The following is a 27,656-nucleotide window of genomic DNA, read 5'->3' on the forward strand; positions in this document are numbered from 1 at the left end:
GTGCTTGAATAAATAAATTAAAAAAAAAAAAAGTTGTCTTCATGCTTTCTGTCTATCTGATTTTGAAAAGGATAAACACAAGCTAAAAAAATAAAGTGTCTACTTCAGTGGTAAAAAGAAAACAAAACAAAAACATTATCTGTTCACTTCCATATCTCCAGACCAGCCTCATCAGAGATCTAGCATTATTAGTACAATCTATGACAGTAAGAAGAAATGATTACTGCTTTGGATTCCATGTCATAAAAGATAAGAAGGAATCATTTTGAGGAGCAAATACCTAGGGTCTTTAGGAGAAAGCAAAGAATGAGTTCTGGTCAAGTGAAGTGACAGGAGAAAGAAAAGAAGAAGAATCTATTAGAAGGGGTAAATGTCCAGTTATGCCATATGTACCATCTGAAATCATGAAAGAAACTTGCTCTCTGTGTAATCATGTTTCTTCTTAATGCTGTAATGTTACTGGTAGCTGCTAATTACAGCATGAGGTAGGAAAGGCTCTGGGAAATCAACATTGAAGAAAAAGTTAAGATCCCTCCAGTTCTTACTCTAACAATTCCTCTCCAACCTCATCACTATCTTCTACCAAAATGTGCATGTGCACGTGTGCCCAAGTGCATGCACACATACCATCCATAGCTTTCATTTAGACTCTGAAGATAATGAACCAATAAAAGCTAAAATACAGCTTCATAACTGCAGCTTTACATGTGTTTTCACTCCCAGTCTGGACCTGGCTCTCAATCACAGGTCAGATGCAGTCCATACCCCCAGATATGGCTGCCTCTCCAGGCTTCAGGATCATTTTCAATTCCAGGAATTGTGACCCCTTTGAGGGTATACTAAATAACTCTTATTCTCTCATCTTTTAATAAAAATACTTCTAATAAAAGTATTCCAATAAAATAAAACAAAAATACTTCTAATATATTATAATTGTATGATACAGATAAAGGCTGATGTAGGGAAAGGAAAAATGTCAGGCTTTTCTGCACTCCCGCCATCAGGATAAATGATGGATCCTTGCGGTCCTGAATGCATGCCTGATGGCGGGCACCTGGAATAGGGTGTGGGCATAGGTAGATGGGATTCACCTGGGCTGAGACTGGGCTTTTAAGGGCGGCGTCACGGGGACGCCAGCAAAAGCCGAAAGAGAAGCCGAGAAAGTAGTAGTAGAAGCCGAGAGAGAAGCAAAGAAGCAGAAGCAGAGATCACTGGAGAGCCCAGATAGAGTGAAGATTTGCTGGGGGCTGGGAGGACTGCCAGCCTCCCAGCCTCCCAGCACCCTTGCCTGCTGTGTACCGGGTAAATCCCAATAAAACACCTGCAAAACCCACCGAGGACTCTCTAGGACTCCTCCTTTACCCGGTCTGCATGGGATCAGAAAACCTGCACTGGTCCATTCCTGACCCTACAGCTGAAATAACTGCTTTTTCCAAAAATGCCTCTGGTGCTTTATCTAGAAAAATCAATTAGCCTTGCGTAAGACATCAGGAAAGTTTACAAACAGGCATATCCTAATGCATTAGTAACTAACCACAAATCAAACTGAAAATAGTTCTCATCACACAAAATGCTGTATTATTTTTCTGACATAATTACAAGCAGTTCACAATAATTAACTAATAGTTTATGCCAAAAGCACTTTGCCAGGTACAGATGATATCAACAATTCTGCTTGTTGTAATATTTGACCTAGACAACTTTTTTCCCTTCTTCCATTACTCGTGATTTATTAAATTTAGTACAATGTTAGAGGAATGTAGTCGTTGATTAATATTAGCTGTAATTATTAAACTAGTGATATTTCTGTAATAAAGGAAAACAGTAGAGTGATCAAGTGACTTTGTATGTAGCCACAAAAGACCAGAAGTTGCTTCTAACCTCATGATTCTGACTCAGTTCCAAGCTTAGATTTCCAGCTCATGCCTTTGCCGCCTACCAAGTATCTTCATAGCATTGTGGACAAATTAGCATTAATGTCAACCTTCAACAACATTATGCCTTTTAACTTAGCAACTGAGAGTTATTAGCATACCAGCCTTCATTAACCATTTCACACATCCAGTGTTACCTTTGAATTATAAGAAAAACAGATAAACTATCTTATGCAATGGCTAACTTTTATTTATTTATTTATTTATTTATTTGCCTCACCCACTTGCTCTTTATTTCTTCAAAGCATTGATTCACATTTACTACAGAATCATCAACTGGCAGACACTGATGAAAGTGATGTGTGATGGTGGAAATTATGTGGATCTAGGAACCTTGTTCTTTTTTTTTTAATTTAAATTTTATTTTTATATTCTCCATACAATTACAACCCCCTTATTTTTACCCCAAGCCCTCCTTCCCCCACCCCACACCCCCCCAAAGAGTCTCTTGTTCATAGTTATTTGTTGATTTTTTTTCTCTTTTTTTTAAGATATATTGATTGATTGACTGATTGATTGATTGATTTATACATACAAGCACTGAGTACAGTCAGAAGCGCGGGAGGGTGAGAGAATTTACCAGAGCCAGAGCGGGGAGCAGAGCAGGCAGAAGGACCAAAGTACACTGCTGAGGGGAGCAGCGGGCGGCAGGAGAGGTCTGCGCACCATGTGGGACCCTCCTCCAATGGCCGGGGATCGAACCGGCACTGCAGAGGCTGCGGGCAGCTTCGCAACCCAGCACTCAACCGTTGTGCCACCGGTGAGGCCCTATTTGTTGATTTTGATATTTTCTTTCTTATAGTTATTCTTTTTCCTGGTCCCTTATTTAAGTTTTCTAGATTCCTGCTATGAGTGAGACCATCCGGTATTTTTCTTTTTCTTTTTGGCTTATTTCGCTTATTTCGCTTATTTTCGCATGATCCCTTCCAGCGACATCCATGTTGCTGCAAATGCAATGGCTTACTTTTAATGCTTGACATCCAAAGGGAAAAAAAATTTTAGACCATTCCCTCAAAGTACCTGAATTAAGCAACAATCCAGAAAGAAAAAAATGAGATGGTAAGTAAATGAAAAAACTCAGTAATTCTTAGATATATCTTTCCTAATTTTGACATGAATGGGAGAATACATAATAACATTTTAAGCCCCAAGTTGTGTTCTACGACTAGATTCCTCTAACATTGTACTAAATTTGATAAATCACGAGTAACGGAAAAAGGGAAAAAAGTTGTCTAGGTCAAATATTACTACAAGCAGAATCCTTGTGTAAAGATGTTCAAGATCCAAGAAAATACCTCTTATCAAGCAAAAAACAAAAGAACATAACTCCAGTAGAACAAAAGAACATGAACCGTTTAAAACTCAGAAGTCTTAAGTTTAATATCACTGAACTTTAATATGAAATTATGAATGGTAGATACATCCACCCAATGGGATAATATCAAAGCAGAAAAAATATGTGAATTGTACCTCAAAAAAAGGAAAAATGACTGGAAAGAATACGCCAAATTATATTCACAGTGGCTACCTCACTGATTCAAAGGGCAATAAAAAGGACAGCTTACACTGATTGGATTGAAAATAAAGGTAATGAAGTGCTTCATTTTGCTTTACTTTAGTGATTATTTTCATCTATTTTTCTGTCTCAAGTTCTTTGCTCATAAACTGTTTAACATAAAAAACAATCAATTTTGAAACTATACTTACGTTCTCCCTAGAATAAGCAATTTGTTAAAAATAGATAAATTCCCTAAAAACAAAGTATCTTGTTTGAAAAGTGGCCTTCCCTTTTCTCTGTGCTCTAAAAACTCATCACATCCAAATTCTTTTAGGAATTACTAAAAATATGGAGTAACTCTATTCTCTCAATTGTACTTTTTTAGGCTAATATTTAGATAAATCCATAATTACTTAGCATGCCTCACAAAAGGAGAGAGAAGGAGTTGATGGGGCTAGCAGGGGTCACTAATCTAGAGACTATTCATCACACAAGCAATCCACACACAGGTAATTGGATTAATATTACCAATCACTTTGCAATGTTAGAACAGAGTTCAGCAAAATGGTGGAAGAGTGAAGACACCGAGCTTTCCTCCTCCACATATGTACAAATTATACATAAATAAAGGCAGGGCCTCCCCTGGTGGCTCAGCGGTTGAGCACTGGGCTGCGAGGCTGCCCGCAGCCTCTGCAGCGCTGGTTCATTCCCCGGCCCCCGGTGAGGGTCCCACAAAAAAAAAAAAAAAAAACACACATAAATAAAGATAAAGGTTCCTGGAGGATAACTGGATGAACACTGTATGCATAAAGAGGAATGGCCAAGCAGAGAGGACAGAAAAAGCTAAAATGTAATTGTGCTGGGAGAGTTACTAAGACAGGGCAAGCCAAGAGCAGGAGTGATGACTGTGATACTGAGCCTCTGTTGTTGTTAACTGAAGGGTTCACACCCACATCGTGGACTTTAGAACCCATGGAGACCACACTGGAGAGTGAAGGTACACAAACTAAGTATACAGGACAGAGGATTCTACCTCCAGAGAACTACAGGAATAGGGGGGCATTTTCCAAAGAACACTAGCATAGTGTTCAAGTCCTGTAAAGATAAAGGCTATATTGCCAGGCAGCAACCAGAACTGGAGGGTAAAAATGCCCCTTCACCCCTAAACAGGGGAACTTGAGGGTCACATACAGTCTTGGCAACTGCCAGCATGGGGTTTGTATAAGGTAGTGATTGTCAGCTTAAGCTTGCAGCTCCCAGACAGGAAAAACTGGAGCCAGAACTAAAGGAAAAGCTAAACTGGCTCACCTGTGCAGGCTATACAAGCAAGGGTTCTTCTCTCTATAGCAGAGACTCATCTGCATCACCAGCACCCAGGGCCAAAGCAGAGATAGCAATAATACATAATGGATACTGCCATCAACCAGAGTATAAGGCAGCCAGGTCCTAGCAACAGAAGCAAACATGGCGCGGGTTTTTGGCCGGGGGCGGGGGGGGGGGTGTTTGTGGGGGGAGGTTCTGTATTTGAAAGACAAGGGACTGATTCTTTTCCAACCATTGCCCCCTCCTACAACTACTGAGAGAGGTCTACAGGGAAGGCAGGTGGAAACCTTGGGAAACACAACCCTAATTCACATGGATTCAGAACTGGAACAGTAGCCTGTCTGCAGTGGGAAGTTCTCAGATCATTCTGCTCCTACTCATATGGGGGACTGGGAGTGGAGGTATTTATGGTGTTACTGGTCACAGAACCCACACCCCAGAGCTGAACCAGAGCTGAGACTGACGTTAGTCCAAGATTATTCTAGCCACTTTGGCCTAGGGAAAAGCACTGTAAATCCCCAAGCAACTCAGACTTCCAAAGAACCTTAGGAGGCTTGAACTGCTGGTACACACAGCACAACTTCTTGGATCATGCTGCCCCAGTTCCTATCTCCTGCCCCCTCAGCAACAGAGCTCCAGTCATTCAAAAAAGTGCAAAGGTAAAGATAAAAGCTATATTGCCAGGAAGCAACCAGAACTGGAGAGTAAAAATGCCCCTTCACCCCTAAACAGGGGAACTTGAGGGTTCAATCTATGAAGCAACCTAGAATCATACACTGTAACCTGCAAATGTAATATAAGGCTAATTCACTAGGATAAAGAAATTAAGTTCTTCACCTTAACCCTTAAAAACTGAAAATGAAGAGACAGAGGAAAATACCATAAATAATTGAAAGAAATTAAGAAAATAATTCCAGGGCCTCCCCGGTGGCGCAGCGGTTGAGCGCTGGGTTGCGAAGCTGCCTGCAACTCTGCAGCGCCGGTTCGATCCCCGTTTGCTCCCCAGCCACTGGAGGAGGGTCCCGCCTGGCGCGCAGACCTCTCCTGCCACCCGCTGCTCCCCTCAGCAGTGTACTTTGGTCCTTCTTCCTGTTTTGCTCCCAACTCTGGCTCTGGTGAATTCTCTCACCCTCCCATGCTTCTGACTGTACCCAGTGCTTGTATAAATAAATAAATAAATAACTTTATTTAAAAAAAAAAAAAAAAAAAAATAATTCCATTTACAATCCCCTCAAAGAATCAAATACCCAAGAATTAACCAAACATGTGAAGAATTTATGATAATTTATGATAATTATTCTATAAGACACAAAGAGATGGAACAATATCCCATGTTCATGGAAGGAGAAAATACATATAGTCAAAATGACTCTTTTACCAAAAACAAAATACATATTTAATGCCATCCCATTTAAGACTGCAATGACATTTTTCAAAGAAAAAAGCAAAAAATACTAAAATTTATTTGGAGCCATAAAAGACCTTTAGTAGCTAAAGCAATTTTGAGAAAAAAGATAAATGGAGGCATGTTATTTGATTTTAAACCATAGTATAAAACAACAGCAATTAAAATGCAGTATTAAATAAAAATAGACACTGGATCAATGAAAGATAATAGAAATCCCAGAAATAAATCCACAGTTCCTAGTGGATATAAGAAAGCCAATGGAAATCCAAATCAAAATCACAATGAAGTATCATCTCATACCTCTGAGAATGACATACTTCCAACAAGTGTTGAGAGAATGTGGAGAAAAGAGGATCTCTTATACACTGTTGGTGGGAATGTAAATTGGCATAGACATTTTTGGAAAGCAGTCTGAACCTATCTTTATAAAGTAAAAACAAAAAGAAGTAAAAATGGAAATACCATGCAACTCAGAAATCTACTCATGGGTATCTATGCAAAGAACATGAAATCATCAACTCAAAAAATTACATGCTCCACAATTTTTATTTTGGCATTATTTACATTTGCCAACATAGAGAAGCAAGCTAAATGCAAGCTAATATAGGACTGGATAAAGATGATATGGTATATATAGACAATGGTATACTATTCAAGTTGTAAGATGACATGATACCATTTACAGCAAAAAATGGAAGATACTTGAGGGAATGATGCAAAGACAGAAAGAGAAAGACTGCACTATTTCACATATATGAGTAACATAAGGAAACAAAGTAGATGAACTGACAAAGCAAAAGCAAACTATAAACTAGTGGAAATTGACAACCAAACTGAGATTAAGAAGGAGAGGGAAGGGAGAAGAGTCAAAGGGGTATTTAAGAGGTAGTAGTGGGGAAAAACAGACATTTTACAACAATCCTAAAAGACTGAATTAAAGGTATGTCATCATTCGAAAAAAAATACTAAAGATAATTGCAATTCTTTAAACCAATAGAAAGTTGCCATTTCACTTTACATACTCTCATTTCACTTTACATAATCTCAAAGACATCTTACTTTTGCAACTTTAAGAAACTGCACCCCATTTTAGCTTGTCCATTTGAGTAAAAAAAAACAGTTCTAATACAGAATACTATTAGTTAAGAGGATTGCACAAAGTAATTACTTAGCCTTCCTTCCGTGAATCAAAGTGAAAAGTCGTTCTCGTTTTAGCAACTCTCTTAAAGCAATTAGGTATCATAATACCTCTGATTAAAAAATACTTGGAAGATGATGTGTTTCAAATAAGAAAATCAATTACATATTAAAGCTTAGGTGTTTATGTAAACTAACAGAAAATGCTATTACGAATCCAGAAAAAAAATATTAAGTGAAAGAATCAACACCAAATGTTAATTCAGGGAGAAAATGAAATAAAAACTAAGAATTTTCAAAAGAGTAAAAAGAATTAAGGAGAAAAAACATGGAAAAGCCTAAATTGGGGAGTGGGTACTGGGTGGCGGCAAGAGTGAAAGGAGTTGAGAAAATATGAAGTTCTTCTCATCTTCAGAAGAAGAATGGAGAAGAATAGGAGGACACAGAATGTTTCCTCATTTTCAACCTGCCTAGAGGTGGATGATCAAAATTAGTATCTCCAGATATTTGCAATATGGAGTATTCTGGGTTTAATTTTTGGTTCTAGATTATTAGTTATACAGGGACAATCACAACATCATACTGTTCAAAGATTTTAGAGATTATTCAAGTAGTTTATTTCAACTGAGTCAATTAGTGAATTGTTAAATCAATTTAGTGATTAGTAAACTGCCTTTTTAAAAGAATGAAATACTACAAAAAACTTCAGCAACACATTTAATATGGGTGTATGTTATTTCATGAAATTTATGTTTCTGATATGTTTACACTGCATTGCAATGAAAAATGCGCTGTCTTATTCGTGGACAGATATAAAAACAGTTTGAATGCCACCAATTCCTAGCTCAGAAAGGAATCCATTCCTACAGTATCACAGACAGGTGATCATATGGCTTCCACATGAACAGCTATCTAAATAGCTCAGTTCATGGGGCTGCCAATTCAACTGTTTGGAGATTTTAGATCACCCCCTTCTTCCCTGTTGGATAATTGGTCAGCTGTTAGAAATACCTATTTTTAGTAACACAATCCTTAATCAGTTTCCTTAGAGATCTCAGATTTGCCCAATAGAATTAGAAAGGGAAATTTCTAGTATCTGAAATCTCACACTTGCCCTCTCTTTTCTTCTCCAGATGAAACATATACTAGCAATTTAATAGTAAATCTTCATTATTTCAGTCACTCTCCTGAAATACAAGTTAGTCAAAATTCTACATAAAATAAGCCATTCTGACACTAATAAAATATCAGCATAGAGTCTAATACAAACATTTTATCTGAGGGCTACGCTCTTAATAATGTATTATAAATCTACCCTAGTTTTCAGCCACAAGTGCACATTGTCATTATTAGCCATTAAGGTAATTTAACACTGCCTCCTTAAATTCTTTATGCTTGAACTTTCACTACAGCTTTAGTCTTGTTGCAGTTTGAGTTGGGGTGGAGGTGGGTGTGTGGGGGTGGGTGTGTGTCGGTGGGTGTGTGTAGCAACGTTTAAGTTATAAATGAAAGATATTCTTCTAATATATCACCTGAGATCCCAGCGGAGGTCTCTATTAATTACAAATTTAGAGATTGCTCTTATATTAATTACAAATTGATTCTAACCCTTAGTGTCAAATCACATTTCTTCATCTTATCCATGATTTCATAACATGTAGGTCAAAGATTTCATAACATGTAGGTCAAATACCTTATTAAAATGCAAGGATAAGCTATTGTTATATAAACTAGGGCAAATAGTTTAACCTTTTCAAGATTTCACTAAAACAAAAATACCCATTTTGCAGAGTATCCCATTCTTTGAGGATTAGAGAAAGCATCATAAAAGGTAACTCACATGTAACATGCACTCAAATGATAGTTACTATTAACAGCTTCAGGATTTAATGGCTTCGGTTTCATAATTCTGCTAAAAAAATAAACGGAGATATTAATTTGGTCCATGGTGATCTAGAGATTTTTCCTAATGACAACTACAAAAATCACTTATTTCTTCAAATACTCACAAATTATTTAATAACCTATTGTTAAATGTTCCAAAAATTGCTCTCAAATTTATCAGTATGAAAAGCAGGTAACCAGAGTTTTGAGAAAAAGTCAAATACACAAAAAAGGCATAAACTGTGAACAAAAGAATGGGAACTTCCCATGACCTTTCAGTAATCATAATTTCTGGAACATACTAGGGCAAAAAACATTGTTCAAATTATTTCTACATGAACAATGCAGTATCAACTATATTCCAGGCTCTATTCCTGTATTACTATAAGACTGTAAAGCTATAATCAATCATGTTTTCCCATATGGAATATATATTGAAATGTAAACCAGGAAAAAAATCTCAAATAGTTGCCAATAAGGATTACTTCAGAAATAAACAGGAATATAGGTGAAATAAACAATGAATATTTAAAAATATTAGTCAGGATACACGGTAAAATTTAACCATCATTACATAAATTTTACCACACAGTGTGTGTCATTTTCTCCAATTACATTTAATCAAATTATTGTAATTGTCAAAGCTAGTTTTCAATAGCTGATAAAAGTATGTGTGGATAAAAACAGACTATTCAATTTGTATAAACTGGTATTATCCTACTTCCACAGTATTTCAAATACCATATAAAGGCAAGCCAGATGTAAAAGGATAACTGTCAATGGACTGATCAGCAGATATATTTTTTTAACATTTGGATATTTAAATAGTTTAGTTCTTCACAAGAAAAAATATTCAAAACTTAGGTATTGGGCTTAAGGAGACAGGCCAAAAAAATTCAATTTTCCACCTACAACTCTACTGGCATTCATAAGCAGAACTACATCATGCCACTTCATGCCTGACTTGGGACACACTAAAGGTTCACTGAGAGTAAAATTATGTTTAAACTTAATTTTGTGCTTAAATGTACCAACTGTTGATAAAGCTGCTGGTGGTGGGAATGCAAAAACAGTATAACCACTCTGGGAAAGATTGGCAGTTTATTATAAACACACACTTACCATACAAACCAACAATTCTATAAATGAAAATTTCCACACAAATATTTCTACGCAAATGCTTCCAGCTTTTGGATCAGGACATCTGGATCATTTCCCAGATTGAGGTGGTTCTCAGCAATTTTTCTTTACATTTTCTATACCTTCCTTTCTCTTCTCCTTCTGGAATCCCCACACTATGGATATTATTTCTCTTAAGGTTATCCCAAAGAGGGCCTCCCTGGTGGCGCAGCGGTTGAGCACTGGGTTGCGAAGCTGCCCGCAGCCTCTGCAGCCCCGGTTCGATCCCCGGCCACCGGGTGGGGGTCACACATGGCGCACAGACCTCTCCTGCCACCTGCTGCTCCCCTCAGCAGTGTACTTCCTCACTCTGTCAGTTCTACTCTCCGCTCTGGCTCTGGTGAATTCTCTCGCCCTCCCGCGCTTCTGACTGTACCCAGTGCTTGTATGAATAAATAAATAAATCTTTTTAAAGAAAAAGTTATCCCAAAGAGTTCTTATACTGTTTTCATTTTTTTCACTTTTTCCTGTTTATTATTCTGTGTTTTTGCCACCATTGTGCTTTCAAGCTCACTAATTCTCTGCATTACCTTTATTTGTCTACTGTAAAAGCCCTTTATTATAACTTTTAATTTGGTTATAGCATTTTTTAAAATCCATTAGTTCTAGCTGTATCAGTCTCATATTTCCTCAATCAGTATTATGATCATGATTTTTATCATCCATTGTTTTTCTTAATTCAGCAAGACTCATTAGACACATTCTGCAGTTCACTAGATTGAGAATTCCCTGAGTATTTTGCTCCAACAAATTGGTATGTTCTTCTGTCTCTTGATTTTTAATTTTTAAAATCATTTCAAAAAAAGACTACCAATTTTGAATATTCTTTGGAAATATTCTTTTAAATAGCAAATATTCTGAAATACTCATTTAAGAAACAAAACAAAACCACCACATTAAAAAAAAAATCTGATCTTTACTTTTAAAAGTCATTTCCAACTTAGAGGAAACACAAAAGGCAAAAAGAACATGGAGACCACCACCACATAGACGCAACTAGGAAATTACAGATGTGAAGATTCTACAGGATGGATTTCTTCAACAAATATATTACAGTGGGTGAGGGGGAAAGGACAGATATAGCAACCAATTTTAAGGACAGCACTTATTTTGGATCCTGATTTGAACAACTCAATTTTTAAAGTTGAGACCATTACAGAATTTCAACACTGACTTAATATGTGATATTACAGAATTATTAACTATTTTGAGGTGTTACAATAGTATTGTCACTATGTTTACAAATATACTGAAATGCTTCCAAATGAAATCACATAATGTCTGAGATTTGCAATTTAAGAATCCAGTAGGGGAGGTGGGAAGAGGGTTATAAATGAAAGAAGATTGGCTATACATTAGTAATCATGACCAAGTGAGTGCAGTGAATCTATACACTAACCTTTGTGCTTTTTTAAGTGTTTAAAAAATATCCCATATAAAGACATTAATTTGTTTAAGTCTTGCCATTTCTGTGCTTTGAGGGTCTTAAGCATAATTAGCTGGAAAATAATGTTCCAATAAAACTTCATTCCTCCACCAATCCAGATAATGGATTATTATACATATGCACACATACAATTCACAATGGAAAACCATTAATAAAAATTCAATTATTTCTGTTTACTACCAATTTCTTTAATATAAAATGGTAAGTGGTTTAGAATAATCTGAATTTTTTTATCATTTAGAGGGAGAAAAGTTGAGTCTAATGGAACATAAAAAATCAAATTCCCTGTGCATACACTGTCCTTCATTATAACACGGAAAATCTAAAATGTACCTGCATTTATCCTCCCACACTTGTGTTTTAACAGAAGTATTCTTTTTTTCCCCTGGTTTTTTAAAATTTTATTTATTTTTGCATAGAACAGGGATGTAGGCCAGAGGTGGGGGGGGGGGGATTGGTGAGAGGATTCACCAGAAACAGAGTAGGGAACAGAACAGGCAGACTGACTGAAATACACTGCTGAGGGGAGCAGCAGGTGAGACAGGAGAGGTCTGCTGTGCCATATGTGGGTTAGCTGACTGGCCAGGGATCGAACTCAGGCTGTGGCAGTGATAGCACTGAGACCTAAACCTAGGCCACCAGGGAGGCCCCCACACTTGTGTTATTTTTAAAAAGGCAATAATATAGAAATTACTTAGCAGAAGAAAAGTTTTCCATAAATAAATAAAAACAGAGGTTATATTTTATTTATAAGGAAAGCTGAATGCATTATTTATGAGCTTTGCAGAAATATCAAGGTCAAACACAAACAGGAATCAGAATCTTTGAAAATAGCTACCCTGCCTATACATGGATAAAGAAAATTAATTGAATGTCTCTAGAAAGGGAAAGATAAAAAATTTAAGGAAATAGAGCTGATGTTAACATTTGTGGGTGAGGAGTATCTCAAAGGTAGAAAATGAAACCCTAACAGGAGCTAACCTATTTATCAGGTATTATATAATAAGCAATATAGCATAATAGTTAAAAGCACAGGCTCTGGAATTAAGAGCTCAAATTCCGGCTCTACCATTTACAAACTGGTTGCTTCTCTTCATCTGTAAAAAGGAGACTAGAATAGTACCACTTTCTAGAGTTGTAGTAAAGATTAAAATAATCCATATATAGGGCTTCCCCGGTGGCGCAGCGGTTGAGCGCTGGGTTGTGAAGCTGCCCGCGGCCTCTGCGGCGCCGGTTCGATCCCAGGCTGCTCCCCGGCCACCGGAGGAGGGTCCCGCATGGCGCGCAGACCTCTCCTGACGCCCGCTGCTCCCCTCAGCAGTGTACTTCGGTCCTTCTGCCTGCTCTGCTCCCCGCTCTGGCGAATTCTCTCACCCTCCCGCGCTTCTGACTGCGCCCCAGTGCTTGTATAAATAAATAAATAAATCTTTAAAAAAATAAAATAAAATTGTTATTAAAAAAAATAAATAAATAAAAATAAAATAATCCATATATAGTTCTACATGGAGTACTACAAAAGTTATTTTCTACACTGGCTCATTAAATTTGATAAAATAAACCACAAAGATGACATTATCACTCTCAGTTATAGATGAAGTAATATGCTCTAAGAGATTAACTAATCTCTTAATCTGTTACACACCTAATAAACGGCAGAGTTGGATTCAAACTCTGAGTTGCCTGGCTCCAAGACCTACAAAGATTTCAGCAGAGTTTATAAGCAAGTATAACATCACCTCGTAGGGGTGTTCTTTTACCTAGTCACTGTTCACTTAGATGTTGAAAGGGAATTAAACCTTTTTTTTAGTCACGTGTATAATTTATATCAGAAGGGTAAAGGATTCTAAAGCACTTCATAATAAACCAGTGGTTCTCAGAGAATGATTTTGCTCCCCATGGGACATTTGGCAATGTCTGGACATATTTTTGGTTGTCACAAAGAGGAGGTGTATAAAAGGAGAAAGCAACTGGCATCTAGCATGGAGAGGCCAAAGATGCTGCTAAACATTCAACAATGTACAGTTCAAGTTCATGGAAACACAGATTTTTTTACTCCTGAGTTCGTAAACTTCTGTATTGTTCCTATGGATGCCAAGGTAAGAATCCCAGCACTAGGGAAAGACCTAGATGAAACACATTCTCATTAGTGTACAGACTGCTCAGGACAGTCCTCTACAGCAAGGAACTACCTTGCCCAAAATGCTAATAGTGACAAGGTGTAAAACCTGTCATAAAACAGATAGGGATCAGAACTTCTGAAATAAAATGACAGCCTAGGAAACAGGTAAAAAGCCTGTTCTGCTCTCTCAAATGCTCATTTAGTATGTTCTTAGGTACCTACTTCAGTATTTTTTCAATATTCTACCTCACAAAAATGAAACAATTTAAATCTTGGAGAACTACAGGGTCAAATACTTCTACCAACTATCCAAACCCTGTATCCAAAATATTCATGGAAGTATTTTAGTCAAAATCTAAAAAACCTCTTTTTAATGGGGGAAGACAATGCATAAAGAAATGTTTAACTTCTTGTTCTAAATTTAACCAGATCACTCAAAAACAGTTAAAACAAAAAATACTCTGGTTGTAATAATAAAGATGAAGGACTTCATTCTCTAATGACTTTTACACATTTTTTATGATTTTTGAAGTATCAATAGTATGTATGGTGCACAGGTATATATGGTTTATCAATTAGTGATAGTTAAATCAACTTTTGGGAGGTAGCAATACCCACATTAAACACCACCACCCCATAACTTGTTCTCCTCTGACAACTTTGCAAAATTAATTCAAATTATGGTAACCATATTTCACCAAAAAACATACATTTTAAAACCTATTATTTAGTAGGGTACTATCCTTGTAAATAAAATTCTTCATGATCAATAAAAAAGACAAGCAATATTTTAAGGATAAAGATAGACCATTTGCAAAGAAATTCCAAATGCAAACAGAAATCAAAGAAATGCACAACTACACAGATTTTTGCTTGCAAAATTAGCCAACATTTTTGTGGATTTCCTTCTTTTTTAAGATTTTATTATTATTATTATTTATACAATAGCTGGGGAACAGGCCAGAGGCGCAGGAGGGTGAGAGGATCCACCAGAGACAGAGTGGGGAGCAGAACAGGCAGACGGACCGAAAGCACTACTGAAGAGAGCAGCCGGCGAGACAGGAGAGGTCTGCCACGCCATGTGGGAATCTCCCTGGCCGGCCAGGAATCGAACCCGTGCTGCAGAGGCTCTGGATAGTTTCACAGCACTGTGCTCAACCCACTGCACCAGGAGACCCTGGATTTCCTTCTTTTAATTAAAAATACCACTACCTAGTCTTGATGTGAGCACCAACTACTAGAATATTAAAGAATGGTATGTAATGTTTTGTTTTCTATATTTTATGATGATTTAACCTGATAGGACTCTGTAGCCAGGAAAAGACTGCACCTCCTAGGGCTAGCTAATTCCTAAAGATAATGAACAACTCACATGTGAACACAGCTACCACATATAAAACAAACAATTCCAAGTCCATACACCTAGTACCTCCTTTATTGAACTGCTCCATATCAATATTTCCCCTGCCCTAAGTTACCCAAAGGCCATGTACCAGACAATCAGAGGCCATTCCCACAGATCAGAGGCCACCAACACAATCTGAATTATCCAATCCTAAATTTACTTAAACTTGCCTACCAGGGCCCACTTATTCCTCTCCATGGAAATGACAATAAATCTCTGAACTATGCTCTCCCTGCACCCTCATACTTACCCCATGGGGCTCTATGTAGCATGGGTGCACCTCTCTCTTGAAAACTGTAAGAAACTCTGCTTTCATAGGTGGCTGACTCTGTGTATGACCCCTTACCATACCTAATGAAAACAAATCCAGGGTATATTTAAAGATGGATGACTGCGAGAATCAATAGCAAACACCTTTAGATTCTGTATACTCTTTAACCAGGCAATTCCACCGCCAATAATTTACCCGAAAGAAGTAATCATGGGGGCCTCCCTGGTAGTGCAAGGGGTTAAGACGCAGCACTATAAAGCTATCCGCAGCTACTGCAGCATGAGTTCAATCCCTGGCCAGTGAGGTGACCCACATGGCACAGCTGACCTCCCCTGTCTCGCCTGCTGCTCCCCTCAGCAGTGTATTTCAGTAGATCTGCCTGTTCTGTTCCCCACTCTGTCTCTGGTGAATCCTCTCACCCCCTGCACCTCTGGCCTGAACCCCAGTTCTTGTATGCAAAAAAAAAAACTTTAGGGCCTCCCCGGTGGCGCAGCGGTTGAGCGCTAGGTTGCGAAGCTGCCCGCAGCCTCTGCAGCGCTGGTTCGATCCCCGGCTGCTCCCCGGCCACAGGAGGAGGGTCCCACATGGCGCGCAGACCTCTCCTGCCGCCCGCTGCTCCCCTCAGCAGTGTACTTCGGTCCTTCTGCCTGCTCTGCTCCCCGCTCTGGCTCTGGTGAATTCTCTCACCCTCCCGCGCTTCTGACTGTACCCAGTGCTTGTATAAATAAATAAAAATAAATCTTTAAAAAAAAAAAAACTTTAAAAAAAAAGAAGTAATCATGGACATATGTAGAATTAATTGCAAGAATGTTGACTGTAGCATCAGTTAAAATTCCAAAATATTAAAAACAAACCTATGTTTAATGGAAACATGACCAAGCAAATTATGAAATATCTATGCAAGTCTCAAGGTGAAACCTGAAAAAGAATTCTATCAAATCTACCAGGAATAAACATTTCCTATACTATTAAGCTGCACCCAGCACAGGCTCCCAACATGTTTTACCAGACTGGTAAAATAAGATATCAAAACCCGAGATAATACCAAATGTAAAACTAACAGCCAATCTTACAAAGGTAACTGCAAATTTTTTAAAACATTAGCAAATCAAATCTAACTGTATATAGAATCCATCACAAACAAAAGTTGAGTTTATCACATGCATACAAAAGCTGTCCAACATTAATATATCTGTTCATCAATTGCTAGATTAAAAAAACCTGAAATAGTCTCAGTGAATTACAAAGAAAAGGAAAATAGTAAAGCAACTAAAGAGGAAATAGGTACAAGAAGCAAAGAATATTCAATATAAGGATGACCCATATGCATAGAGAATCCAAGAAATGGAACAGAATAATGTAAATAATGACAGGAAAAAAAAAACAAACTGAAAGACTTAAAGGAATAAATATTCCCAAAAGGAAAGCAGAACTGAGTCTGTAAGATAAAAATAAAGATCGGAAGAGATCCACAGAGAAGGAAAGTAAAAAATAAAAGGAATCTGGAACTTAGACATCCTTCAACAGTTGAAAGTTGCTTTATCTCAAATTGTTACACACAAAAACTGAACTCTTGTTTAAACCACTAGGAGTTGGAGTTACACCTGTTCTGAGACATACCTACTCCCAATGGATAAAGAATACATTGAAACTTAAGCACCAAAATTAAAAAAATATATATATATATCACCTTTGAAACAACTAGTAGGGATTTATTGAGGTAAATATTTGCACAAACAAGCAGAAACATGAATCCAATGTTTACTAAAGTATTATTTGTAACAGGAAAAAAATTAAAACTTAAATACCAAGAGGGGATTAATTAAGCATATTATGGAATTCACACAATGGCATACTATCCAGTTACTTTAACATTATTAATAACACATCATGAATGAATGTATGTTTAAGTAGGAAATGTATGCTATAAAAATACTAACATTTTTATTGAACTTTAAGTACTTTTTCATACATTTTAATATACAAATGAAAACTCTAGAAATACACCAAAATGTTAATGGAAATTATCTTTGATGATCAGTTTTATTCTTCATGCATTTCTACATTTTCTGAATTGTTTGCAATAGTCATTCTGAATTTTATCTAAAACTACAAAATTATTTGCAGAAATTAATAATTTAACTACATGATGTGGGGGACCTAACTTGATAAACAGCTCATACACAAACAACTTAAAAGGATGGAAGAGAAGAGACCAATCGACTATGGGCGCTTTGGTGATGGGAGAGCAAGGTGACCACACCTGAGGGGAGAAACCGTATACTTTTAAAATATTTACAAGCATCTAAAACAACGGCACTTCATTAAATTAAAAAGACACAAACCAATACTTAAAAATTCAAATGATACTGGGGGAAAAAAAACTAACTCTAGTCAAGTATTTAAAAAAACAATTTTAAACACAAAACAGAAAATGAGAGGATATGTGAGACAGAGGGGTCTTTAAAAGTATCAAAGCACTATTAAGTTTGTTCAAATGAAATCTTAAACTTCTCTATATCATAAATCACCAAAAAGCCAAAATAAAGTGACAAACTTAGAAAATATCAGAAACAAAAAGGCTAATACAATGACAGTTATTTATAAATTAATAAGGAAATAACAAAGAAGTCTCTGGGCTCTGACATAGTATGTGACATGGCCAAACACACCAAGGTCAGGACTGATGGTAAATAGGGTACCCATCATGGTGCCTCCCTCAGGAAAATGGTAAGAAAACTGAAGTTAACCAACACACCAAGTACACTTCCTCCCTCTGTGGCAAAACCAAGATGAAGATATGAGCTGTGGGGACCTGGCACTGTGGTTCCTGCATCAAAATGGTAGGTGGTGGTGCATGGACCTACAACACCATTTTTACAGTCACAGGGAAGTCTGCCATTAGAAGACTGAAGGAACTGAAAGACCAGTAGAAATTCCACAATTTGAAACACTGCCAGTCTATAATAAATGGAGTTTTCTGTAACAGGAACTAAAATAAAAAAAGATAATGGCAAAGGTTAGTCAATGAACAAGGAAGAAAATGAAAACGAATAGCCAATATATTTTTTTTTTAAGATTTATTTTATTTATACAAGAGCTGGGGCACAGGCCAGAGTCGCTGGAGGGTGAGAGGATTCACCTGAGATGGAGCTGGGAGCAGAACAGGCAAACAGACAGAAAGCACTGCTGAGGGGAGCAGCGGGCGAGACAGGAGAGGTCTGCCTCGCCATGTGGGATTCTCCCTGGCAAGCCAGGATCGAACCAGCACTGAGGAGGCTGCGGACAGCTCCACAGCACTGTGCCCAACCAGCTGTGCCACCAGGGAGGCCCAGCCAATATATTTTTTAAAGGCCAATCATACTAAAAACATGATTTAAAACAGCAGTAAGATACCATTGTTGCCTATATTATTGGCAAAGAAAATGTTAATATGTATATAATGTTAACAATGACACTAGTAGACATGACACTACTGTTAGAACTATAAACTAGAACTGGACCTTCTGAAAGGCAATTTGGCAACCATATCTCAAAACCAAAACTCATACTTCTTGATTCAGAACTCTATAAGAAATAAAGATGAGATCAAAGATTACTGTTCAAGGATGTCTCCTATAGAATTATTAATAGCAAGATTTTACAAATAATCAAATAGGCAATAAGAAGACTGTTAGAACACAATCATAATAAACTTTTAAAACCCATGTTTTCTGAAAAACGACACACAGGGAAACTTCACATCATAATTAAAAATAGCAGAGGGCCTCCCTAGTGGTGCAAGGGGTTAAGCACAACACTATGAAGCTATCAGATCCCTGGCTGGCCAAAGAGCTACCCACATGGCGCAGCAGACCTCTCCTGTCTCACCCGCTGTTCCCCTCAGCAGTATATTTCAGTCAGTCTGCCTGTTCTATTCCCCACTCTGTCTCTGGTGAATCCTCTCACCCCCTGCACCTCTGGCCTGTACCCCAGTTCTTGTATGCATAAATAAATCTTTTAAAAAATAGCAGAATACAAAACCACATGTACAATGACTGTTTAAAATGCTTTTTACTTATAGTTATAAAACAGGATCAGAAATACACTAAAATTACAAAATACTCCAAATGATAAAATTATGGCTAAGTTCAGTTACACTTTCTTTGTACTTTATGATCCCAAAAAAAAAAAAAAAAAAAACAAAACAATTTGGAGCTTAATTCTAGCTCCGTTTTAATGACCTAACAGTTTACTTTGGTTGACCTGACCTGAGAGAGAGTGGGTAGAATAAAAATAGTCATGGGACTGGACCCTGAACAAGTACTACACTTTCATTTCCTCAATTGTGAAATAAGGATACTACCATCCTGAAAGAATTAAAGGATTAAATAATAGAATTAATGTATTTAAAGTGCCATAAGGTACTTTAATTACAAAAATGATTCTTAAAAATACACATGCTCCTTAGTTTATAAACTCAATGAGTTGTGTTTTTTTTTTAAGGTTCCCCTTTTCCCCTTTATAGGCAGATGAGAAGAACATAGTAGGCAAATTTAATGTGATCATTTCAAATTTTATCTGAGTGAATAAATAACTAAGAATAGAACAGGAAAATTACAGAAAATGAGTAATGAAGGATACCTGGCTCTTTAAAATAGTAAAACATTAGGGCCTCCCCAGTGGCACAGCGGTTGAGTGCTGGGTTGCGAAGCTGCCCACAGCCTCTGCAGCGCCGGTTCGATCCCCGGCTGCTCCCTGGCCACCGGAGGAGGGTCCCACATGGCGCGCAGACCTCTCCTGCCACCCGCTGTTCCCCTCAGCAGTGTACTTCGGTCCGTCTGCCTGTTCTGCTCCCCGCTCTCTCTGGTAACTTCTCTCACTCTCCCGCACCTCTCACTGTACCCCAGTTCTTACATAAATAAATCAATCTTTAAAAAAAAAAGAACTTTAAAAAAAAAGAGTATCTGGGTAGCCATTTGAACTTAGCAAAAGCTGGATTCCTATCTTAGTCAAATCAAAATAAATCCCAAAGTGATAAAATATTTAAAAGTAAATACTAGAATATAGATAATACAAAGAGGTAGAAGAAAACCTTGAGTCATAAAGAAAAACCTGATCAATCACAGAAATAAAGTATTTCCAAAGCATCCTGAAATTAAAAACATGGCCTCCCTGGTGGCACAAGGGGTTAAGTCTCAGCACTATGAAGCCACTGGCAGCCACGACAGCAGGAGTTCAATCCCCAGCAGGTCAGGAGCTAACCCACATGGCGCAACAGACGTCTCCTGTCTTGCCCACTGCTTCATTCAGCAGTGTATTTCAGTCAATCCACCTGTTCTGCTCCCCAACTCTGTCTCTGGTGAATCCTCTCACTTCACCTCCCACCCACACCTCTGGCCTACACCCCAGCTCTTGTATGCATAAATAAATATTTTTTTAAAAAAGAAATTTTGCTATCCCTGCTACACAGATGACAAAGAGGTCAATTTTCCCAGATGCAAAGAACTTGACTTTGTTAAATTAAGAAACTAATCCTCTCATACCTATAAATTGTCAAACGTTTTTGAATGAGAATTTTGGTTTTGCCATTAAATTTTTAAACATGCACATTCTTTGACTTAGTAACTCCATTCAAGGAATTCATCCCACAAAACACTCAAGTGTGGAAGATGTACAAAGTATTTGCTGCATTATCATAATGGCACAAATATTCATTAGTAGGACTTAAGAATATATGTAGCATGATGCCACTTTCAAAGCATCAGTATGCCCATTTTTTTAAACCTGGGAAAACACAAACCAGGGCCTTTAATAGTGCTTATCTCTAAGAAGTTAGGAACTTACAGACTTTTCATATTATACATTTACTAATTATTTTGCCACAAGCATCTGTTATTTCAAAAAAAATTTTAGTTAAAAAGATAAACTCATGGAATTTGCAGCAACATGGATGGAGCTGGAAGGGATCATGCTCAGCGAAATAAGCCAGAAAGGAAAAGAAAAATACCGGATGGTCTCACTCATAGAAGGAATATTGAAAACCTAAGTAAGGGACCAGGAAAAGGACTTATTGTAATAAAGTAAAAATCAAAATCAACAAGCAACTATAGATCAGAGACACACTACAGTGGTGGGGGGGGGGGTCGGGGAAGAAGAGGGATTAGGGTCAGAATAAGGGGGGTGGGAATTTGTATGGGGAATATAACCAAAATGAAAATGCATACATTGTGCAAAAATGAAAAATTATGTAAGAATTATATAAAATAATTTTTTTAAAAGTTAAAAAAAAAAAAAGAATATTTAAGGGCCTCCCCTGATGGCACAGGTGGTTGAGCACCGTGCTGTGAAGCTGTCCGCAGTCTCTGCAGTGCAGGTTCGATTACTGGCCGGCCAGGGAGATTCCCACTTGGCGTGGCAGATCTCTCCTGCCTCGCCTGCTGCTCCCCTCAGCAGTGTATTCGGTCCGTCTGCCTGTTCCGCTCCCAGCTCTGTCTCTGGTGAATCCTCTAACCCTCCCGCACCTCTGGCCTGTACCCCAGCTCTTGTATAAAAAAAAAAGGGGGCCTCCCCGGTGGTGCAACGGTTGAGCGCTGGGTTGTGAAGCTGCCCGAAGCCTCTGCGGTGCTGGTTCGATCCCTGGCTGCTCCCCGGCCACAGGAGGAGGGTCCCACGTGGCGCGCAGACCTCTCCTGCCGCCTGCTGCTCCCCTCAGCAGTGTACTTTGGTCCGTCTGCCTGCTCTGCTCCCCACTCTGGCTCTGGTGAATTCTCTCACCCTCCCGCACTTCTGACTGTACCCAGTGCATGTATAAACAAAACAAACAAATAAATAAATAAAACATGCCTCTATTAAAAAAAAAAAAGAATATTTAAAAAAAGGGCTTCCCGGGTGGCACAAGGGTTAAGATGCAACTTATGAAGCTGTTTGAAGCCATTGAAGCACGAGTTCAATCCCCTGCCAGGAGCTACCCACATGGCACAGCAGACTTCTCCTATCTCACCAGCTGCTCCCCTCAGTAGTTTGTTTGTCATTCCGCCTGTTCTGTTCCCCACTGTCTCTGGTGAATCCTTTCATCCCCCACGCCTCTGGCCTGTACCCCAGTTCTTGTATGCATAAATAAATAAATCTTTAAAAAAAATTTTTAAAACACAGCATGGGGGCCTCCTGGTGGTGCAGCGGTTGAGCGCTGGGTTGCAAAGCTGCCCACAGCCTCTGCAGCACCGGTTTGATTCCCGGCTGCTCCCCGGCCAACGGAGGAGGGTCCCACATGGCGCGCAGACCTCTCCTGCCGCCCGCTGCTCCCCTCAGCAGTGCACTTCGGTCCTTCTGCCTGCTCTGCTCCCCGCTCTGGCTCTGGTGAATTCTCTCGCCCTCCCGTGCTTCTGACTGTACCCAGTGCTTGTATAAATAAATGAATAAATCTTAAAAAAAAAAAAAAACAGCATGAAAGAATGGTCAAATACATCAATGGAACAAAGCAGAAATCCCAAAAATAGATCCACATAAATACAGTCAACTGATTTGTGACAAAGAAGGAAAAGCAGATCAGTGGAAAAAGAATAGTCTTTTCAACAACATGTCAAAAATATAATGAACAGGGCCTCCCCGGTGGCACAGCAGTTGAGCACCGCACTGCGAAGCTGTCCCCAGCCTCTGCAGCGCTGGTTCGATTCCCTGCCGGCCAGGGAGAACCCCACATGGCGCAGCAGACCTCTCCTGCCTCACCCACTGCTCCCCTCAGCAGTGTCTTCAGTCCGTCTGCCTGTTCTGCTCCCGGCTCTGGTGAATTCTCTCACCCTCCCGCACTTCTGACCTGTACCCCAGTTCTTGTATAAAATAAATAAATATTTAAAAATATATATTATAAAATGAACAGATACAGACCTTACAACCTTCACAAAAATTAATTCAAAATGAGTCACAGACATAAGTAAAATGTAAAACTATAAAATTTCTAGGACATTATATAGGAGGAAGTCTACATGACACACAGTATGGCAATGACTTTTTAGATACAATACCAAAGGTAGGAACCACAAAAGAAATAATTTTCATCAAAATTTAAAACCACTGCTCTGTACAAGGGAATGAGAAGACACATCACACACTGAGAGAAAATACTTACAAAAAGATATTTGATAAAGAACTATTATCCAAAATATACAAAGAACTCCTAAAACTAATCAATAAGAAAATGAACAACCTGATTAAAACATCAGGGGAATTTCTGAACAGACACCTCATGAAAGATACAACAGATGGTAATTAAGCATTTGAAAAGATACTCAACATCATTCATCATTTGAGAATTGCAAATTAAAATTAGGTGCCAATGCACAACTGAAAGGACTGAAATCCAAAACATGGACAACAATGCTGAGGAAGTGGAGCAACATAATTCTCAGTCATTGCTGGTAGAATGCAAATGACAGTTACTATCACATACTCTTGACAATAGGATCCAACAATCACACTCCTTGGTATTTACCCAAATTCACTGGAAACATATCCATATACACACAAAAAGTTATATTAAAGCAGCTCTATTCAGGCCTCCCTGGTGATGCAGGAGTTAAGTCTCAGCACTATCAAGCTATCCCCAGCCACTGTGGCATGAGTTCGATCCCCGGCCAGGGAGTTAACCCACATGGTGCAGCAGACCTCTCCTGCCTCATCTGATGCTCCCCTCAGCATTGCTGCTCCCCTCAGCAGATCCGCCTATTCAGCTCCCCACTCTGTCTCTGGTGAATCCTCTCACCACCCCAACTTGTGGCCTATACCCCAGTTCTTGTATGCATAAATAAAATAAAACTTTCAAAAAAAAAAAATCAGCTCAATTCATAACTGCCAAAACTTGGAAATAACCAAGATATCCTTCAACAGGTGAATGTATGAATGGATAAGTACACTGGTATATCCATACAATGGCGTATTAATCAGTCAAAAATAAATGATTTATCAAGCCATGAAAAGACATGAAGGAACGTAAATGCATATTGCTAAATGAAAGAAGCCAGTCTAAAAAGATAGCATATTGTGTAATTCCAAAAGGCAAAACTATGTAGACAATAAAAAGAAAAGTGGTTGGCAAGGATTCAGGGGGTAAGAAGAACGAATAGGTAAAACACAGGGGATTTTTATGACAATTATTCTGCATGATACTACAATGGTGGATATATGCCATTTACATTTGTCCAAACCAATAATTATACACCACCAAGAGTGAACCTTAATGTAAACAATGGACATTGGTGATAATGATGTGCCAATGTAAATTCACCAACTGTAACAAATGTACCACTATGGTATAGAATGTTGATGGAAGGGGGAGTTCCCCTAGGGAGGGAGTATATGGAAACTCTGTGTACTTTCTATATAATTTCTTGCAAATCTAAAACCGTTCTAAGAAAGTCTATTAATTTTTTTTATTATAACCATATCTGTGTCCCCAGTGCTAGCACAGTATCTAGTCTATAATACTCAAAAAAAAATTAATACACAGTCCAGTACAAGCTATTTGTAGCTTCCCAATAAATCAGTTGCTACTTAATCATGAACTAGTATGATACAGGGGGTTAAAACAAATTGAGGGAATATTAACCTTTAGAGTTGATGGTCTTGATCAAAAAAAGAGTGCTTTAGCTATTTTATATCCAAGTCACATAGATTCTATGTCTGAAATATTTTCTCTAATTTTAGGTGCATCATTTTAAGAAGAACACTAGTAATCTATATTGTATCAAATAGAACGTCTGGCTAGAGAGCAGAGAAAGTCAAGAAGTATGGTGAGGGCAGAGAATCCTCACATGAGGAACTGCCAAAATGGAAAAACACTCATTAAATATTTGAAGACAAAGACCTATGGACATCATTGAGAAAAATCCAAACTCCTTAGCTGGCAGCATAGCTTTCTGCTACTAAGGATCAACCCCCTCCTTCAAACCTGTCTTCAACAGGACTCACACTCCCATGACACCAGATTACTCACATGCTTCACCCAATACTGCACATGCTCCACCCCATCCTGCAAAATTCCTTCCTCTCCTCTAACATTTTCTCAAAGACACCATTTCCATCTGTCAAAAATTCTACACAACTTTTTAGCTCTATTCAAATGCCACTTACTCCAACATAAGGGATGCAGTAAGGCTGAAATGGAGGGAGGGTCCTATGTTAACTAAATTTCCTGAATATTATTAGATGTCCCTGTTATGTATTATAAAAATATTGTTAAATGTGGAAGTTACCACATTACTAAATCTACATGTTCTCATTTCTCTCAACAACCTATAGCTCATATTTATTCTATGTTAAGCATTATGCTAGGACACCATCATCAGCCAGACAAAAAATGCCCTGTCCTCAAGGAGGAGTTTGTCTATATTTACCACGAGACTTATAGGGCCATAAGAAAAGGAACACCTTTCTATTTTGTTGTAATACCCACAACACAAGGCTCATGCAATAAGCATTAAAAATAAATGTTTAAAGAATGAAAGTATTAAAGAAAAAAAGATTATCAAGAAATTGTGTGCATTTTGATTGTAATCAAATTATATCAAGTTTATGATTCTGGGCCTCCCTGATAGCACAAGGGGTTAAGCATCAGCACTATGAAGCAATTTGCAGCTACTGCAGCACAAGTCTGATCCCCAGTCAGGAAGATGACCCACATGGCACAGCAGACCTCGCCTGCCTTGCCCGCTGCTCCCCTCAGCAGTGTATTTCAGTACATCTGCCTGTTCTGCTCCCCACTCTGGTGAATCTTCTCACCCCACACCTCTGGCCTGCACTCCAGCTTTTTCATGCATAAATAAATCTTTTTTTTTTTTTAAAGTTCATGATTCTTACCAGGTCATGTTATAATGAGGCATCTAGAAAGTTCATGCTACATAAATTTAAGAAGTAGTAACAAAAAGAAAGACAGCCCCATTCCACTCCTAAATTCTTTTACAATGTCTCCTACGAGGCCAAGTCACTTCCACCTCTTTAGTTTATAGTTTCATGACCTGTAAAATGAGGAAACAGAACTAGTTTTTAGGATTAATTTCTTTTTCTCTTTTAAAGATTTATTTATGCATACAATAACTGGGGTGGAGGTCAGAGCTATGGGGGGTGAGAGAATTCACTAGAGACAGAGTGGGGAGCAGAACAGGCGGATTGACTGAAATACACTGTTGAAGAGAGCTGCCGGCAAGACAGGAGAAGTCTGCTGCCCCATGTGGGTCAGCTCACTGGCCTGGGAGATGCAGTGGCTGTGGAAGCTGCGTCTTAACCCCTTGCACCACCAGGGAGGCCCCCAAGATTCCTTTCAATGATGTCTCAATACCTAATACTCCCTATAGGTTGACTACATCTAGAGAACACTAGGGACCATCTAAAGTCATTAACAACCAGAATCTGTCTCAAAGAGAATAAAAATGTTAAGTAGATTCAAAACCATCTGACAGGAGAAATAAAAATGCTTAGGAAAGACATGATGTTACCAACAAATTTCCTCAGATAAACATGGGGAAGAATGCCTTAGATTTCTTCACAGTGATCCTAGAAAACTAAAACCAGTGAGTAGAAATTATGAGGCAAGTTTCTGCTTAAAGGAAAAACATTAGAACTAGCCCAAACTAGGAAGTAGTTAGTTCTTTCTCTCCAGAGACAAACAGAAATAAGACTACCACTTGGAAGAAATTCAGTTATCTTAATAAAAAAACTGAACAAAGGTACCTTCCCTCATAGGTCTTCCTGTTCTTTTACTTGAAATAACAGGTTCCTCTGTGATCCAACAGCACTGACTGTGTTCTTTCACTAGGCACCTCTTCAGTTAACCTTAGTGTGCCTAAGGCCCATTCCTCCACTAGAGCATACATTTTTTGAAAGCAGAACCACATCTCACTCACTTCTATATCCCCTCCACAATGCCTAGCACAAAAATACTATGCAAAAAAAAAAAAAAAAAAATACTCTTGTTGAAGACTAAGTTCTCTTACTCTTAGTGAAGACTCAGTTCAATTCAATGACTATACAAAAAGAACTCATGAAATTTCATCGAATAAAAACTAGTCTGTGATGTAG

General features: G+C 38.3%; 1 protein-coding gene and 1 pseudogene across 1 annotated transcript in view; one reads left to right on the forward strand and one right to left on the reverse strand.

The window, feature by feature from the left end:
• Positions 1–27,656, reverse strand: part of RABEP1 (rabaptin, RAB GTPase binding effector protein 1) — an 89,474-nt gene that overhangs the window by 53,955 nt on the left and 7,863 nt on the right. The window lies entirely within an intron of this gene.
• Positions 18,264–18,538, forward strand: LOC119231718 (60S ribosomal protein L37a-like; annotated as a pseudogene).

This window comes from Talpa occidentalis, unplaced genomic scaffold, assembly GCF_014898055.3.
Source record: "Talpa occidentalis isolate TD23 unplaced genomic scaffold, MPIMG_talOcc4v2.1 talOcc4.7, whole genome shotgun sequence".
NCBI classification, from domain to species: Eukaryota; Metazoa; Chordata; class Mammalia; order Eulipotyphla; family Talpidae; genus Talpa; species Talpa occidentalis.